This window comes from Ambystoma mexicanum, chromosome 5q, assembly GCF_040938575.1.
Source record: "Ambystoma mexicanum isolate Mex_15411 chromosome 5q, UKY_AmexF1_1, whole genome shotgun sequence".
NCBI classification, from domain to species: Eukaryota; Metazoa; Chordata; class Amphibia; order Caudata; family Ambystomatidae; genus Ambystoma; species Ambystoma mexicanum.
Genome location: NC_090933.1, coordinates 1,247,008,531 through 1,247,026,315, shown reverse-complemented (window position 1 = coordinate 1,247,026,315; position 17,785 = coordinate 1,247,008,531).

Here is a 17,785-nt window from a genome sequence, read left to right as displayed (position 1 = left end):
GTGTAAACAGTGGCTCCTAGTTTCGGTTTTCGTTTTGCATTCTGGGATTTTTATTGTATTGCTAAATTTGTAATGGGGAAAAAACACAATTACAAGTTCCAGAACGGAAATAGTAAAAACAGCAGTGAATGGCCTGCTCTCTGCATGTAGTGCAATACTAATAACGTTGAACTACAATTCCCAGCATGCAAAGTGATATTAATAAAACACAAATTAAAGCAATGCCCTCAGACACCAAAAACAGAGCGGCAGATCAGCTTCCAATTAGCCTCACAGATCCTGCTTGCCTGTGCTCGCTCCCCGCGTGAGACGGCCTTTTATTCAAGCATTGGAAGTGAGACCAGACTCTGGGGGCGGGGTGGTGCCGGCGGTCTGAACAATGCCTTTGCACTGCCTGGCTCTCGCTGCCCATGACCCACCCCTCTGCTCGCACCTCGGCGCCGCGCGCGCTGAATTCTCGCACCCGTAAAGAGTTTGCTCTGCTGGCTCGTGGGCTAATTGCCTGCGACACTCGGTGCAGTCAGCAGCCGCGCCGTGTCACTGGGAATTAGTCAGGAGCGATAGACCGCCACCAGCAAATGCATTTGTCAGTTTCCCGCTGACTCCGTCGCGTGCGGCGTTTTATCCCTCCCCTTGCATCTCCTTTTACCTTGTTTTGATGATTATTTCTGTCGGCCCCGTTCCTGGCTCTAAACTAGCTTCTAATAACTCGAAAACAAGGAGGCCTTAAATGGACGAGGCGTTCCTCCCTGCAAGCTTATCCCTCTCTCTCCCCTGGTCCCAGCAGCCAGATAGCTGCTGAGTGACCCCACGTGGCGTGGCAAGTTCGGTGAGTTCCCTTTACTCAACATATCATGGTCTTGTTGAATGTCTCTCATGATGCTTATGACATGCCCTTGAGGTTCCTGCAGGAGCTGGTCACTTTACCGTAGAGCAGGGACGTTGCTAGGGGGGGGCTTAGGGGGCTATAGCCCCTGATCTTTTGGTTGTAGCCCCTGATAGAATCTCAGGAGCTACAACCAAAAGACTAGCTAGCCCCCAGTCCCAACAGTTCCAACATCAGCTTAGCCCCGGGTCTTTTCCAGACCTAGCAACTCCCCTGCCGTAGAGATGTTTCCATGATACAGCATAGCACACCCTGATTTGGAGAGACACAGGGTAGTGGGGGAGGGGAAACACGGGACCCTTCCTGAACAGTAACATCGGAGGGGGGAATGGGAGAGTGATTAGGGGTTGCAGAATGATGACCTGCTCCACAGTGACCCTAATCCACGCCTGTATGCAAAGGGCTGTTGGCTGAAACGCTAGACCTGGTTGCAGAAGTATCACAATGGCATGAGTGCGCTGGCAGAGTAAGTATGTAAACTTACAGTAGTCACAGAATACTAATCACTGCAGTGGACGCTTCAATCATGATTTTTTTATCATCAGGGCTTTAAGTGGCCCGGGGCTAGTCGGGACCTAGCCCCGGTAGGCTCAGAAATATCGTTTTGAGGAGAGGCTCAGTAATGTCCCCTGGCAGCCCCCGGCCATTAGAGGACAAGGCTTTTTTTCTAAAGCCTGAAGCTCTTGCTCATGTGCGAGAGATTTAATTTTCAGAAATAAACGCTTTTAATCCATAATGGTGGCGCAGGCACCTGGGAGGCATCCCTTCAATCGAGGTGCCCGTGGGCTGGCACAACCATTATCGAAGAAAGGGTGTGGCTGCTGGTAGCAGAGGCCTTTTTTTCTAATGCATGAAGCTCTCGCTCATTTACGGAAGCTTCAGGCTTTAGGAAAAAGGGCCTCGGCTTCCCGCAGGCCTCACCTTTTCAGCCTTAATGGTGCTGCTGTCGCTCCCCAGGCATGATGCCTGGCGTGGGGCAGCGCCACCATTAAGGCTGAAAAGGCGAAGCACTGTCCTCTGCCAGGCAAGCCGTTAGTAAATAAACGCAGAGATCATAGTGGCAGCAGCTTCCCTGTGATTGCTGCCAAACACTGGAATGCCCTGCCTCTAGATCTAAGATCAGATGCCTCCATCTGGTCCTTCCACAAGAGCCTCAAAACCTGGCTCCAAAAGTAACTGAACTCGCACAATTCTATAAGCACGTGGCATATATCACAGCCACGCAGACCAGAAACTCAGATCTACACACCATGTATGGACCACCTATGTTAGTAACCACTACTTACATGTAAACCAGCGCCCAGATGCTCCTGGGTTCAGTGCACTTTACAAATATCAAAATAAATAAATAAATAGTGAATAAATGCAGAGTTCAGCACTCGCTCGATATCTGCAAAGGGCTGCCTGGCAGGGGTGCCTTTAGCCCATTAAGCCGGGGCTCGTCACGGGGACGTGACATAACGAGCCAGCAGGCGACCCCATGCTGTTAGGCCACACCCCCTTGGTGATCATGATAGTGGTAAAGTCGGGTTAGGCTGCTATACTGTATTCATGGTGGGCGGAGGGGACCACAGAGTCTGCTGAGCCGCCAGAGGATTCGCGCTCTAGCACCAGGGCGGAGTTTCTTTTATTTGACTCGCAGTGATGTCATTCGTCACCTGCTCGTCAGACGGATCAGCGGCTTCATGTTGGATCGAGAGTGCTCAGTAAGCTCTGCACATAACTTCCCTCTGAAAGTTCTGATTAAATACAAACCTGGTCAAAAATGTTGAGTGTGTTTATTTGGGCACTGGTGCTTCCATCAATGGCTGAGAGCATATTACTTTAGCTTGACCGGTGGCCACCGCCACCTGCCACTTTGGAGGTGGCATCAAGGCTCTCATCTGCCCTGCTCATTCGACCAGGGGCTGGGGGCTTCAGGCGGTCTACTTTCAGTTGAACTCTCAGCTTATTTGCTTCTCTCAATCTCAGGGCTGCAGTCGAGTTGATCATCACCTTACAACCCTTCTTCAAGACCCCGAGGTTCAGAATTGGCATCTTAGACCTGCCTTGGGCTGTCCTGCCACAGCATGCACCCTAGTCTCTTCAAGGGAAGCATGTTGCGGGTGACTGTCCCCTGATCCTTTCCTGCAGTTACTAGCGTTCGGTGACGTGATTGGCCGGCCAGTTAGTGGGGTATCTTTGAAAGTCATTTCCGTCTTCCCCTTTGGGTGGCGATTCCGCACAAGACATCATCTTGAACCTCTATGGCCGGTTCTCAGGTAAGCCGAGCACTGTTCATCTCGTTGTTGGCCAGTTGTCAGCGAGCTTGCGCTGCTTCTGGATCCAGAGCAATGGGGGCCCAAAAGGAATTGGTTGGAATGGTTGTGTTGGCAATGCGGTGGTTGACCAGGTGCGCTGGACTGCACCCTGTTAAGAAATGAGAGATTCTGCAGACGCTGCTTCATACTCAATGCACTCTTGAGCCTCGGTTGTGATACAGTGACTTTCTTCTGGGGGCTCAAGAAACACTTACCGTCTCCGTTTGTTTGCTTGCGGCCAGCAAAAGGGAATCTTCAGAGTGTGTACCCCGGGGTGCTTGATCTGGGATTCCTTGCACTGGTAGGATCTTCAACAACTTTGGGACAACTGTGTGTGCGATTGTAGAGTGTTCTGCTTCCACATGGAGTGGTTGTCTATGAGGACATGAAGGGATCTGCTACTACTCAGAACAGAAATCGCACTTGCTTTGCTCAAGGGCGAGCTGCCCCTTTCCTGTGTCCTGATCGGTGTAGGGGATTACCTCTTCCTGAGGCTTGGCACATGATGCATGTTGATATAATTGAGCCTCATTAGGAGTTAGGCGGTATTCTGGTGGTAAATCTGATGGAATACCGTCCAACTGAATTACTGTTACCGCCACTTGGTCCAGCCGAATTATTGCCAGATTATAAGTGGCGGCGGCGGTGCAAATGCCCAATTTGTATGAGTCCATCAGACTCTATCAGGCTTTTTTGGCAGAATTACCACAGCGATAATTCCACAGATTTTGCTGATTATTCAATGGAGAGGTGGAGGATTTACCTCTAGCATGAACCTGGAGGTAAATCCTCTACTCCAGTGTCATACTTGTAGTATGGCGGAGCAGGAACACGTAATTCTGTTACCGTCAATTTTTTCCCACACCGCCATACTTGTAAGAAGGCTGATTGTGTCCTCCCATCTGTTGATCTCAAAAAACCACCCACGTCCTCTTAGTTTTGATGATCCCTTTGCTTTCTTTATGAGCTAGCTGTATCACTCGGTGAGCGAGGGTGTCGGACATCACTATGCAAATGCCTTTCATGAGGAGTCCTTCTGAAGACTTGAAAAGCTCCCGGCTGATGGTCAGGGTTACTGTGATGCGATCATGGCAGATATTGTAACTGCAGGGTTGTATGAACGTGATCCTAGAGTAGGTTCTTCCAGTTCCCTGATTCGGAGGCTTGGAGTGCGGTCGGGAGGCATTCGTCTTTTAGCATTTCTTCTGCTATCTTGCATGGTCGTATGGCCTCTATGATCATCTGCGCGCATTTTTCGGTGCATTCTGCCTGGTTAGCTGTAGGTTTAGATTTGAGGTTGAAGTAGTATTCCTGTAACTGCTGTAGGCATTTCCAATCCAAGGAGGGGGAGGAGGTCGGGAGTGGAGCCTTGAAGGATAGGAAGTAATGGCATATGGTTACTTTACAGCTTGAAGTTGTGTTCATCCATGTAGTGGTGGAAGTGTCAGATACCCCAGAGATTGGCAATGGCTTCTTTTTTAGTCTGGTTGTATCACTTCTCTGTTTTTTAAGGGCCTGGCTGACATAGGCAGCCATCACAGTGTGACCCGAGGCGGTGAATTGGGATAGGATGGCTCCAAGTCAACAAGGGCTAGAAGCCAATAGCAGTTAATTTTCTCTCTTAGTATCAAAGTATGCCCTGTTGATCACATGTGACAAGGTGGCTTTGGTGCGTTGGAACAGAGCCTGGTGGTGCTCGGTCCACTCCCGCAGCATTTTGAGCTAGGTTATGAAGTGGTTCGGTGATGGTGGCGAATTGTGGAATGGAGTCTCCAAAACAGTTTACCATACCGTGAATGCTGCACAGCTCCGAGACAGACTTTGTGATTGGGCCGTGCTTATGTCATTGACCTTCTTGGGTTCCGACTACACGCCCTGAAGATGAAGCTGAGGAATGCCGGCGTGGCCTTGAAGCATTCACTCTTCCCGCAGTGCAGAGTGCGCCCATAGTCAATAAGATGTTGGAAAATTACTCTGAAGTATTTGAGGTGCTCATCCTCGGTGATGGCATTTGAAAGGATGTCTTCACTTAGGATGAGAACGTCATTGAGACCTGCAAGTATGTCCCGTATCACATCCCTAAATAACTCGGCCACAGGCTAGATTCCAAAGATCAGTCTTTTGTATCGCCTGAGCCCCACATGTGGAAAATGTGGTCACTACGCTGGACTCCTTGCGTAGCTTTTGCTGGAGATGCCAGGACTTTAGGTTGAATTTTGAGAAGAATTGAACACCGCTTTGGTGATGAGGTCGTCCGGTGTGGATGTGATATGCTTATTCGGCAGGTGAATATTGATGAATATGCGCACCTGTCTGAACTGCCAACACTTTTGAACAATGACAACTAGCAGAACCCAGGGGTGGGCCTAGGCACCTTTTCGCTGATCCTGATCTTATCTATCGTATCCAGTTCTTCTTTCTTAGCTCTTATCTGGAATATGCCACGTCGGTTGCGGAAGGCAGTCTGGTTCACCTGGGAGTCCATGTGTCACTTGATTGAGTTCCCTTCTGGGCACCCTATGCCAGAGACGAGAGACACCAACTCGGTGATTAAGTCCTCAGCAGCCTTTCAGCCGCAGAGCATGTCAGTGCTGACTTCTGTGACGAACGCTCCTTCTGGTTGGCCTGTGTGAGATGTCGAGCGTAGACATCCCTTTTGTAATATTGTAGTCTTGTGGTTGTATGTATAGAGACACACCTTTTTATGTTGTAGGTGAGAGTTGATGAGGTTACATTTCTAAACTAGTAACACATTTAGGACGCACCATACTGCTCTCTGCCGATAAACACAGGGTGTTCATGTGCACCTTGCATCTTGGTGTAGATGGTGTGATGATGGTCCTGGTACTCCCCTTTTTGACGTTTGAGATGTTGGCTGTCCGGGCACCCTGTTTTTGCATGGTGGTTTGAGACCTACATATCTTGGAGAATTTGTTAGGCTTGTTGCAGTTCTGGCAGGTGCATCCGGTTTCTGGGTATTCTTCCAAACTGCGAGGTACGTCACTGCAGTCACCACATGCCAAGGGAGCTGAGTATTTCCCCTCCTGTGTCCTAAGGGTTCCTGCATGAGCTGTCAGGGAAGCACATCTTGGCTGGGCGTGGGGATTTACCTTGCCAGATGGCTTGTGTGTTGTCAATGACCTATGCGCGCTTTGTCATTGGTTGGTTGATTGACCTGTCCATTGCCTTTGCATCAGAGTTGGCCAGATTGAGGTTTCATGCCAACTTGCAAACCTTTTGTAGAAAGATGCGTGGCTCGCAGAATATGATGCGGCAAAGCTTCACCAAGATTGAACCTTTGATCACTTGCTCTCGGTTCTCATCTATCGCATCAACTAGTTCACAGGACTTGGAAATATGGCGTACCCCGGCGTGTAATGCATCAAGGGTCTAGCTAGTTGTGTGGGTCACTTCTGGCAGGACAAACCTTTTGCAATCAGGATTAATTTGCGGCTGGTGGTGCACATGTAGGGTGGTAGTCACAGACGTGAAGTCATCTTCTGCCATATTTATAAGGGTGGTGAATTACCAGCAGATTCCATGTGCCAGTAAGGGTGGTTACTCCCCATTCCATGGAGTCCCATGGGACTCCAATGGGGGGAGTTGCCGGTATTACTGGCACCTGTAATAGCAGTGCTGGAAATAGCAACAGTTGGCTTCAAAGCGCTGGTAGGTTGAACGCCCTCGAGAACCGCATTTCAAGTAAGTAGAGAGAGAGAGTGACATACGGTACGTGGGCACACCGGATATATGTGCAGCTGGTGTGGTTGTTGCATGATAGTTGCTTCTCAGCAGTAGGTGTGGTGCTGAGGAAATCAGTTGGATGTGTTCAGTCTAGAGGGTGGACACCCAGACTGAGTTCTGACTGCGTCAGGCCTGAGGAGACGCCTAAGCTAGCCGGTATGTGCCCAGCTAGCTGCTTTCTATTAGGATGATGAGGTGTTTGTGGGGTCATGTTTGTATGAGAACAGCTATGCTATGTGTCATAGCATAGCTGTGTTCTAGTTGAATGATCGTGTATAGGAGAGAGTAAGCATAGTAGTGTGATATGGTGGTTATAAGCAAAGCGCCTATCGGGCAACAGGTACTTCATGCTCGACAGCACAAGATCACATGGTGCAGCAGGTGGTTGTGCAAAGTGGGGGAGTCTCTTTTCTTGATGAGCAGTGACGTCAGACGTCACTTGCTTATGAGGTGTGCATGAATACGTGTGAGCAGTTTCAACGGGAGCCAAGAGCACTCGGAATGTGGTGTACATAACAAGGTCTAATAAGTGAATGAGGGGTTGGAATGGTGAAATGCAGGGGTAGTGTCTCCATAAGGGGCGACAGGGTACCAGCCCACCCATCGCCTATTATGGACGAGCCAAAGCCAGCACATGCAAAACATTTACAAGCGCTGCTGGGCTGGCTTGAACTGTCAAAGGGAAACATTGTTGCAAATTGACAGATTGTGTTTCACCTGCGCCCGTGAATGGGAGAGTGTATGTTTTTTGGGTGCTCATATTTATGTGGGAGCATAGAAAATCTGCCTGGGTGCGAGGGTGAACGTGAGTGTCTAAGTGAATGAAGAGTGAATGCAGTTTGAATGCTGATGCATGTGTGGGAATGTAAGAGTGAATGAAGAATGTATGATGTCGTATGAATGCTGATGCGTGTGTTTGAATGTGAGAGTGAAGGAAGAGTGAATGCTGTGTAAATATGTGTGAATGTGAGAGTGAAGGAAGAGTGAATGCTGTGTAAATATGTGTGAATGTGAGAGTGAAGGAAGAGTGAATGCTGTGTAAATATGTGTGAATGTGAGAGTGAAGGAAGAATGAATGCTGTGTACATATGTGTGAATGTGAGAGTGAAGGAAGAGTGAATGCTGTGTAAATATGTGTGAATGTGAGAGTGAAGGAAGAGTGAATGCTGTGTAAATATGTGTGAATGTGAGAGTGAAGGAAGAATGAATGCTGTGTAAATATGTGTGAATGTGAGAGTGAAGGAAGAGTGAATGCTGTGTAAATATGTGTGAATGTGAGAGTGAACGAAGAATGAATGCTTATGAATGATCATTGATGGATGCGCATGTGCCAGATAGACAGCAGCAGGATTTTTATTTGGGGTGGGGGCGAGGATGTGGTGGAGGGTCAGACAGTAGCCAAGATGACTGTTATTGGTTAGGTGAATATTTTGTCCAAACTGGACGCACCAAGTTAATGTGTCCAGTTTGGACAACCATTGACTGTGGCGTGCCGTTTCTTACTGGGTAACAAAGGGGAAGGAAGCATATTGAGAGTTCTTGTACTGGGCCACATTGGTGGGTCCAGTCTGGCCATTTTGTACTGTGCATCAAAGGTGAAGGCAGCATAATGAGAGTTCCTTACTGTGTCATTTCATTTGGTACTGGTCAGCCTTTGTTCAGACTGCACACTTGAGAAAATATTATTTGCACAGCCCACACATTCTTTTTAAACACACATGCACATCTAAATGTAATGCTCTAACGCCTGGGTCTCCGACCTTTGCGTTGGCAAGAGATACTCTTGGTTAATGGCCAATGGGCGGGAGCTACTGGCAAGAGATCATGGGGTGCTGATGTTCAAGAGTATGAGCATTTGCACCAAGATATTTTGGGGTGGTTAATTTGCTCTTTACACAAAAAAGGCATATTATGTGCATTTACCATGATATAAATATATTAAAAACATCTTTATTTCGTTATTATTAGTAACTCCTAAAAATTATAAAGCCTATCAGAATGTGGGAAACCAATTGGGACATTCAATGCGAGGGCTGACACTGCATGCTGTCCACCGTGCGTAGTAATCTGGTGTGTAGCTTGAAACAGCAACATCACCCAGATTCTGTCAGACGGGATCAAAGCTTTGATCTCAGAAAGTTGTTCTGAAAAAGGCAGATTCACAGAGATAGGCAATCCATGCCATAGTGCTTGCACCTAGCTGCACACCTGGCATGGCAGACGTACATTCTGGACACTTTTTAAAATCTCTGACAACAGACTATTAGCCACAGGAGTCACTGCATCCTTCACAATCTGCACAACTGCATTTGTTTTTCATCAAATAATTAGAAACTTTGAAGGATGCCTCTTTAACAGCATTTGCATTTTAGTGTGTAGATTACTTGCTTTTTAATATTACAGACACCTTTCTTTGGGAAAATTATTCTGATCATTTGTGTGTATTTCTACAAAATGCCTATCAAAGTAACTCTTTTTTTCCCCACTGTAACTTGGGCACCATATATTAAAGATGCACATTTTCTTTTTATGCTGGAAGAAAGAAAAGAATGGGTTTCCCACCCATTTATTTATTTATTTATTCATTTATTTATTGCATTTGTTACACGCCCAAACCCAGGGGTATCATGGCGTTGGTTACTTAGAAGCTTTACTTATTGCAAACTTAAAATACTGGTTACATACATATATTCAATTACAGCATGATAAGAAGCAATGACAGGGGTGGAAACAGCCTTAGTCATATTTGTGAAACAGCCAGGTTTTAATCATTGATTTAAATCGCTGGTGCGATTGCTAATTTCTTATGTGTGGTGGTAGGGTGGAAATGGTAAACCTTTTGCCTTTTATTGGATGGTGTGCCTGCATCTGGATCCAGGATTGCAAACAGGGTCGTTATTTGGTTCATATCGGGCTCCATGTACAAAAACACTCAGAGGAGTATTTCAATCAATGTGCTATAAACAGTATTAAAATCGATTGTGTACATACCATGTTCTGCTTTGTCAAAAAGTAAAATCTACTGCCAGTTTAGCGTATCCCCAAATCATGCAAATTGCTCACATGCCAGGAAGCAGAGCTCAGCCAAGGAAGAGTAAACCAAAGACAACTTTGTTGACTACCCTTAGAAGGTTTTTAGTCAAACAAATTGGCGGGATTGAAAAAATGAACATGCAGAAACCATTTGATAAAGTTATATGCAAACAAAGTGTTATTGAAAGGGCTAAAATAATATTCAGTTTTAGAACTGTTTTGTCACACTTGCATGATCCAAATGACACAAGGCCTAGTAGGATCATTTGTCTTGTTCTCCCTATGTTTTCCCTCCCTTGTCTTGTGGCGCCCAGAAACACATGTGTACAGGTGCATTATAAATGACATATCATATCATATCATGTCATGTCATGTCATATCATATATCATATCATATCATAGCATAGTGATGACTTGAAACCCAGCCAGATCAATATATGAATCATAACATTACCTTTTTGAGCAAAGAGACCATTGTTCTAGCAAGGGTTGACTTATTCATAATGGGCGGCGACGTGTCAGCCGTCTGCCCTTAATTAAGGAGGCCGTTTCACAGAGAAAAGCTCACAGGATCGCTGCCTCTCCCTGCAGGAATCATGCAGGTCATTTTTGTGCATGACAAATGGGCCATGCATGGCTTGCACATACAGCTGTCAGACATATTGAGGGTTCCAGCATCACAAAATAGTTTATTATGACAAATTGTTTGCAATGGCATCAAGATGTGTTTTGCAGTGGCAATACCGGCATATCCCGCGGACTGTTGATGACCAGGTATCTATTGGAATTTGCTATGTTTTAGAGAATTACTTGTTGATTGTATGCTGCCCTGGACACTTTTTAGCAAAAACATTGCTCATAAATTGCACCATTTAAATCGAGTATTGAATGGCTGGAAACCCCCTGCCAGAATGTTAACATATGTGTACAGGCTCCCCATAGATCTCAGTGGATATCCTGGTTTGTGTACATAGCCAAAGGAGATCAACCCTATTAATTGTTCTCCCAGACCAGGGCTCTCCTCAATGTCCCCTACATGTATTCTCCATTCTGTTCTGTACAGTGCTTTAACTAGATCAATATTAACCCTATACATATCAAAATATGTACATACAAACCATTGCTCGCTTATCCCACTTAATTACTTTATTTGTACTCTTGTTTCATAAAACATATACTAAAACAAAACTCTCAAATAATGTTTTTAAGTCCTGGCATTGTCTTTTTACATTCGTGTTTCATTTTATGAATGTAAGTGGACAAGCACCAGAATGCAGTGCAGCTGTTAATTTTACACATTTATTTAAATGTGAAATTGCCATTAGTGTTTGGATTCCTGTATTGGGACATGCATGACGGTGGACTCCTCAATATCACGGCAAATACCATCTTTCCCTTTAACACAGTTGCAGTACTGCGGTCTTCAGAGAATTCAGTGTCTTCAAATAAAAATAATAATTGAGTTTTACCATTAACAGCAACGCTCAATGCTAGGTGCACCTTTTTTCTTGCAAGCTGGGACTCACACAGATTGTCTTTTTTTCTACACACACACACACACAAACACTGGCCAGGAATAAAGCTGTAACTTTATTTTCCCTTTTCTAATTGAAAGCCTACAATGACCATCCTGCAAAGTAATGGTAACCGAAATAATAAAAAAACACAGTACAACTGAAATGATCACAGCCCCAGTTTTGTTTCACATGATCTGCCGATTTGTGAACCCCTTCGCTTTGTAATCAGCCACCATTTGCGCCTCTTGGCGACAATGGCCACAACACACAGTTTCCATTTACTTTTGTTATTGATAGTTATCCCCTTGCTGGGACACTGCCACAAGCCCATCAAGCCCATCAAACCCAGATGAAGCTGGTCCTCCAACTGTGAACATAGCCTTTGACTGTATGCTTTGCAGGAAGAGGGAAGATGGGAGAGGAAGAGGCCCAAGAACTTCAGACACTAAAATAAACACACAGCGCTCCTTTTGGTGTATGATGCAAAGAGCTACTGGGAAGCTTCAGACAAGTTACCAGTGACTTGCAGTCAACTGGTTGTGGACGCTGGCTCTAAGGCAACATGACATACCATGGTTTGTCTGTTTTTGCCTCCCTTTGCTGCATTTCAGACAAAAAACTGCAAGAGACAACTTAATTTGAAGACCACAAACAAGAAATAATTGTTAAATCGGGAACAAAACTGCAAATTGTTGGCAAACAACATGTCACTATAATATAATGGACCTCATTACCAGTTTACTGGCAATTCCAGGGAATTACTCCCAATTTCATCTCTGATGCCCACCCTCTAACTTCTTTTAACAAGTAATGCATAGTGTCAGAATAGCGGTGGCAGCTGTTGTGCATGCAACTGCCTCTAATGGTAATTACAACCATTTTAGCCCGAAAATCTGCCCAGGCTTTAAGGAGGCCCTATATGTTTTACTGGAGCAACATGGGCAGAGCATTTCTTAAACTATATTACTAGTAAAGTGCTACGCCAGCAGTTTACAAAATGCCAAGGCGAGTGTTTCCCTTGTAAAGCACATTATCATTATGTGGGGTACATTTACCAGCCCAGCAGAACTCCCCTACAACTCCATTTTCAGCAGTTACAAGCAGAATGGCTTTGCTGGCTCTGCCGAGCACTATTCCCTTGCATCAAAACCGCCTTTTGCAGTTACAAAAATAATGACTGTGCTGTCTTTTCCGAGCACATATGGGGCGAGATGGAACCTGGAACACCCCGAGAATGGCTGCCAGTGTTTTCTTCATGTGCACCAAAGAAAAGAATTCAAAGGCAGCACTGCGATGCTGCCAGCTCAAAACTTCCCACTGAAAAAGAAAATGTTCTGCATTTAAAATGACTGCGCACTGATGCCCTTTCCATCTTTTCAACATTATGCAGTTTGGTCCCAGTAAGACATATCCATGTTCATCCATATTCAGGTGTTACACCAGCAAATGGTGGCATTCCTCACTGAATAGCATGTTGTGTCAAGCAAAATCTGTGAAAGAGCAGAGAACTTCATTCCAGGCCGTATGGCAAGGGTTTTAATTTTTGATACAAAACATCACAGGCAAACTCTTCACAAGAAGCCCTTGCTCTCTCTTTTCTCACGTCAGTTTCAAAGAACCCTTGTGTTGAACAGATTCCTGTGTATGAGAAATTGACTAGGGCCATGGAAATGCTCAGAATAAAAACGCATTTGTACAGTGACATCCAAGGAAAATTAACCATGTGTAAAATGGTGCTTTTGCCAAGCAAGAAAATGCCTTTTTGAAAGAGAAATATTAGAATTATGCCCTGTGCTTGCTCAGAAATGTGATGGGGGTTTGCTCTAAATACATACAGATATTTATTCCCAAAGAGACTTGGCTTCTGTTTGAAGAAAGGATAAAATAAATAAATAAAAATACTTTGAGGCCAGCAGAACAGGTTTGGCAGGCATTGGCTTCACTGGGCCCTGCCTCCCCTGGGAACAGAATTACCTTCCCCAAATTGACCAGCCCCCGGGGCACATGAAAGGAACCAAGGTGGAGAATCTAGCGACCTCGTCAGACGGAGCGGCATTGCTCCAGCTTGAGACAATGGACTGCCAGGACACATAGGTGTGAATTCCTGGTGACACCTCCCCTCAACTCAAACTGAAGGATTTCAAAGGCAAATCGATGGCAACCCCGGGCTAACCTGACCAGAGCCTGACAGTTGGCTGAGGTCATGCCATGTTTGCGCCATGAAAATAAGACATTGTAGGTTTTCCCAGCATGTTTGGGACACAAATGCCACGGAAATGTCAATTCTGGGGAAAGCATACATGGTACAGTTTTGAAAATTAATGAGAATGTGCCCCGTGATAATGTGTATACATATAGGAAATTGTAGAATTTTAGGTGAAATATTTTCAATGGAAATGGCAAAAGATTGCCAGAATGACTAAACAGCATTGCACCATCTTGGGATTTGGATCAGCATGTTCTTGTAAAATATGGAATCTGCCTGCAAATTTTCCTGATGATGACATTTGTAAATATGAGTGTTTTGTTCCATAACTGATTTTGGCAAAAGTAACTTTGGTAGAACAAAGCACATTGTAAAAAACACACACCATAAAACGGAGTCACCTCCTTCAGTCCAATCTGCTTACAGGGAAGAGGCAACATTACAGCCTGACCTATCCGTTTTAGAGGTATGTCTGGCTTAGTTCAGCCCACATTGTAAAAATACTCTGATGTCATCCGGCCTATAAAGGTGGAGACATTCAAAGCTCATGAGACACACAGATTCCAGAAAGACAGATCGTCCAGAAAATCTGACAGACAGACATTCAAGAAAATCCAGCCTTCATAAATCAACATCCAGACATCCAGATATTCCCCATTCACCCTGCAAGATTCCAGATTACAGAAGCCAGGCCAGAGGTAGCTGATCTTACCCAGGCTGAACCTCTGACCCAGAATTAAAACCCTACAAAAATCCCAATAATTCAGGGAGAGCCCATCTTATGCACCGCGTTGTTTACAGCGACCTAGCGCTTGTTGTGAGTATTTCCCTACCCCAGTAACCACAAACTGAATCCCATGCTTTTTTACATTGTATTATGTCCAATCCCATAGAAATCATATAACTGCTCTAGCAAAATCCTTAAAATTGTCACAATCCTCTGTGTACCCTGTTATTAAGAAAGTCTGCAGTAATCTCCATGTGTTAGCGCAATTCCTTCCCAACCATTTCAGTCTGTTGTATATGTCCTTAGCACTATTTGTGTGAAAAGAGAACAATAATATGAGGCCGGAAACCCAAAGGAAACACACCAAACACCGGTTACAAAGGAACATACAAAGTACTTTATTTTAAGGTCAAGCAATGACAAAGTCAATGACTAATCGGATAGCTATCGGCCCTCAGTACAACACAACGGACTTCAACGGGGTTCGATGTATTCAGTGAGAGAGTGTACATTGGGACATTCAGGCTTTTATACATATCTCCAGCCTGTTGTCCAACACCTTCACGGGTTAACCATTCCATCCATGAATGTATTACTGGTCTAGGGTCTCTGCCAGGTCAATCTTCTAATACATACATCAGTATGTGCATCGATCAGTTCCGTTGATACAGGTAATCCATTTACATGCAGGTCAACAGAAGGACAAGGTCTCAGTTCATGACCCTAACAAGTGGCTTGCAGGCAAGTTATACATTAGCTGTACGGAGGTCATGTCGACCAGATTCTGTTCGGAATGGCATCGTCCACCATTTTGATGTACAGGGTGACTTTTACACAACAAGAGAACCTAAAATGGCGGTTTGATTCAAGATGGCGGCCTGCATCCATTTCTAAGGTCAAGACCTTGCCGTAGAGAGTTATTCGTGCATAGTTTTAAGCAACTTGGCGTAGGCCAATATACATACAATCGTTTACAATAGGAGGCATAATTTAATATCCAGTTTGACATTTGGAATAAATTAATTAAATTTCCATACGACGTGAGGGGGTTACAATTGCAAAGTAACCTGTTTTGTTGGCAGCGCTACTCTTTTCTAGCCACTAAAATATAGTCTCAGTAACACTTGTCATTTTCCTTTCAAACCGATTTTCCCTGTGCAACTTAATTCATTTTGAAAAACGATTTTCCTTCCCCTTTAAGAATCCCATACTGTCATCCATTCAGAGTTACCCTTTCACTTTCATATCCTACCTGTGAGTTGTGTCTGTACTTTAGCATCAAAACCGAATTCCGATTTTGCCTGTTTAGCCCAAATTCCAAACCATTTTGTAAATTTCAACCCGTGAAATAAATCAATTGCAAATTCTCCATGTGTGATTTTGCTGCACTGTGTTTTTCCTCCCAAAGTTGATTTTCTGAACTGTATGCCCGTTGTTAGTACATTGCATTGTAGTTTGCTAGTTTTCTGACTTCTTTGATACTGCCATACTCCTCCTTGCCTTATTCATTCCACCACACATGTAAACCAAATATTTATTAATTCCGAGTGCAATTTTGCCCAATTTCAAGGGTTTTCAAATTTGATTTTGCCTCCCATTCAGAGGTGGAAGGTCAGATTTTCATTCAGTTTGTTGCCTAGTATAACTGACCCCTTGCTACTCCTTTCTACCCCCACAATATTTGGTTAACAGGGGTTTGAGGGAGCCTTGCAGGGGGACATATTAACTGTGGTGCTATCAGAAAATACCACCCAAAAAGTAATCTTGCTTTTATTCAATTGTGCATTGGGTTTCTTATGTTGAAAGGTCAAACTAACAGGCCGATTCATGGAATAATTAGCGCGGCGCAAGTGGGCAAAAACGTGCGAATCGCAGTGGAATAGCGAAAATCACAGTGCAAGTGCGAAAATCGCACGAAAAGCAGCGCACGTCGATTCATGGAAGGCCGTGCGCGAGAAAACCAGCGGATGTGCGATAAAAAAGTGCGCCGCGCACGTTGGCACACAGGCCATCTAACAGCGTGCGCCAGGTCACAGCGAAAATCGCACAGGCCACAGCGAAATTCGCACATAGCGCGGCGCACGCAACAAAAGTAGGCGGAACACGGGCGTAACACTCGGAATGGGGAAAAACTTGCAAAAACGTGGGCGTCACGGGGGAAGTACAGGGCACAAGTGCGCGGAACGCCTACACGCTCGCCTACAACACGTATTCATGGAATAGAATAGGGCAAAAAAGCGCACGCTGAAACCAGCGCACAGGCACAAACACGACCGCCACAAGAAAGCAGGCGGTAGATTCTCTGCGGCTGTAAGAAATGTGCGCCAAAAGGTGCGCCAACAAATAGCACCTATATACTGCCATGATGAATGTCCTATACTGTGGCCCTCCAGGACAAATGACGTGCAAAGGGGTACCCACAAACACGGACACCCGCTGACAAAAAATACGTGTGCGTGTATACCGGGGTGCGCGGGAAGTCTCAGACGCGATTTCAGCAGGGTACAACTTCACGCGATCGGGCCTGGGGGAGCGGGCTACGTGTATTTCAGGGGTTCGCGTGAAGTTTCTCACGCGATCGGGCCTGGGGGAGCGGGCTACGTGTATTACAGGGGTTCGCGTGAAGTTTCTCACGCGATCGGGCCTGGGGGAGCGGGCTACGTGTATTTCAGGGGTTCGCGTGAAGTTTTTCACGCGATCGGGCCTGGGGGAGCGGGCTACGTGTATTTCAGGGGTTCGCGTGAAGTTTTTCACGCGATTAGCCAAGGTACGTGTATTTCAGGGGTGCGTGGGAAGTTCCACACGCGAATATACTGGGCGCGTGTATTTCAGGGGTGCGCGTGAAGTTCCACACGCGATCGGGCCTGGGGGAGCGGGCTACGTGTATTACAGGGGTTCGCGTGAAGTTTCTCACGCGATCGGGCCTGGGGGAGCGGGCTACGTGTATTTCAGGGGTTCGCGTGAAGTTTTTCACGCGATCGGGCCTGGGGGAGCGGGCTACGTGTATTTCAGGGGTTCGCTTGAAGTTTTTCACGCGATTAGCAAGGGTACGTCTATTTCAGGGGTGCGGGGGAAGTTCCACACGCGAATATACTGGGCGCGTGTATTTCAGGGGTGCGCGTGAAGTTCCACACGCGATTCCATCAGGGTAGGTGTATTTCAGGGGTGCGCGGGAAGTTCCACACGCGATTCCATCAGGGTACGTGTATTTCAGGGGTGCGCGGGAAGTTCCACACGCGAATAGCCTGGGCGCATGTATTTCAGGGGTGCGCGGGAAGTTCCACACGCGAATAGCCTGGGCGCGTGTATTTCAGGGGTGCGCGGGAAGTCCCACACGCGATTACAGCAGGGTACGTGTATTTCAGGGGTGCG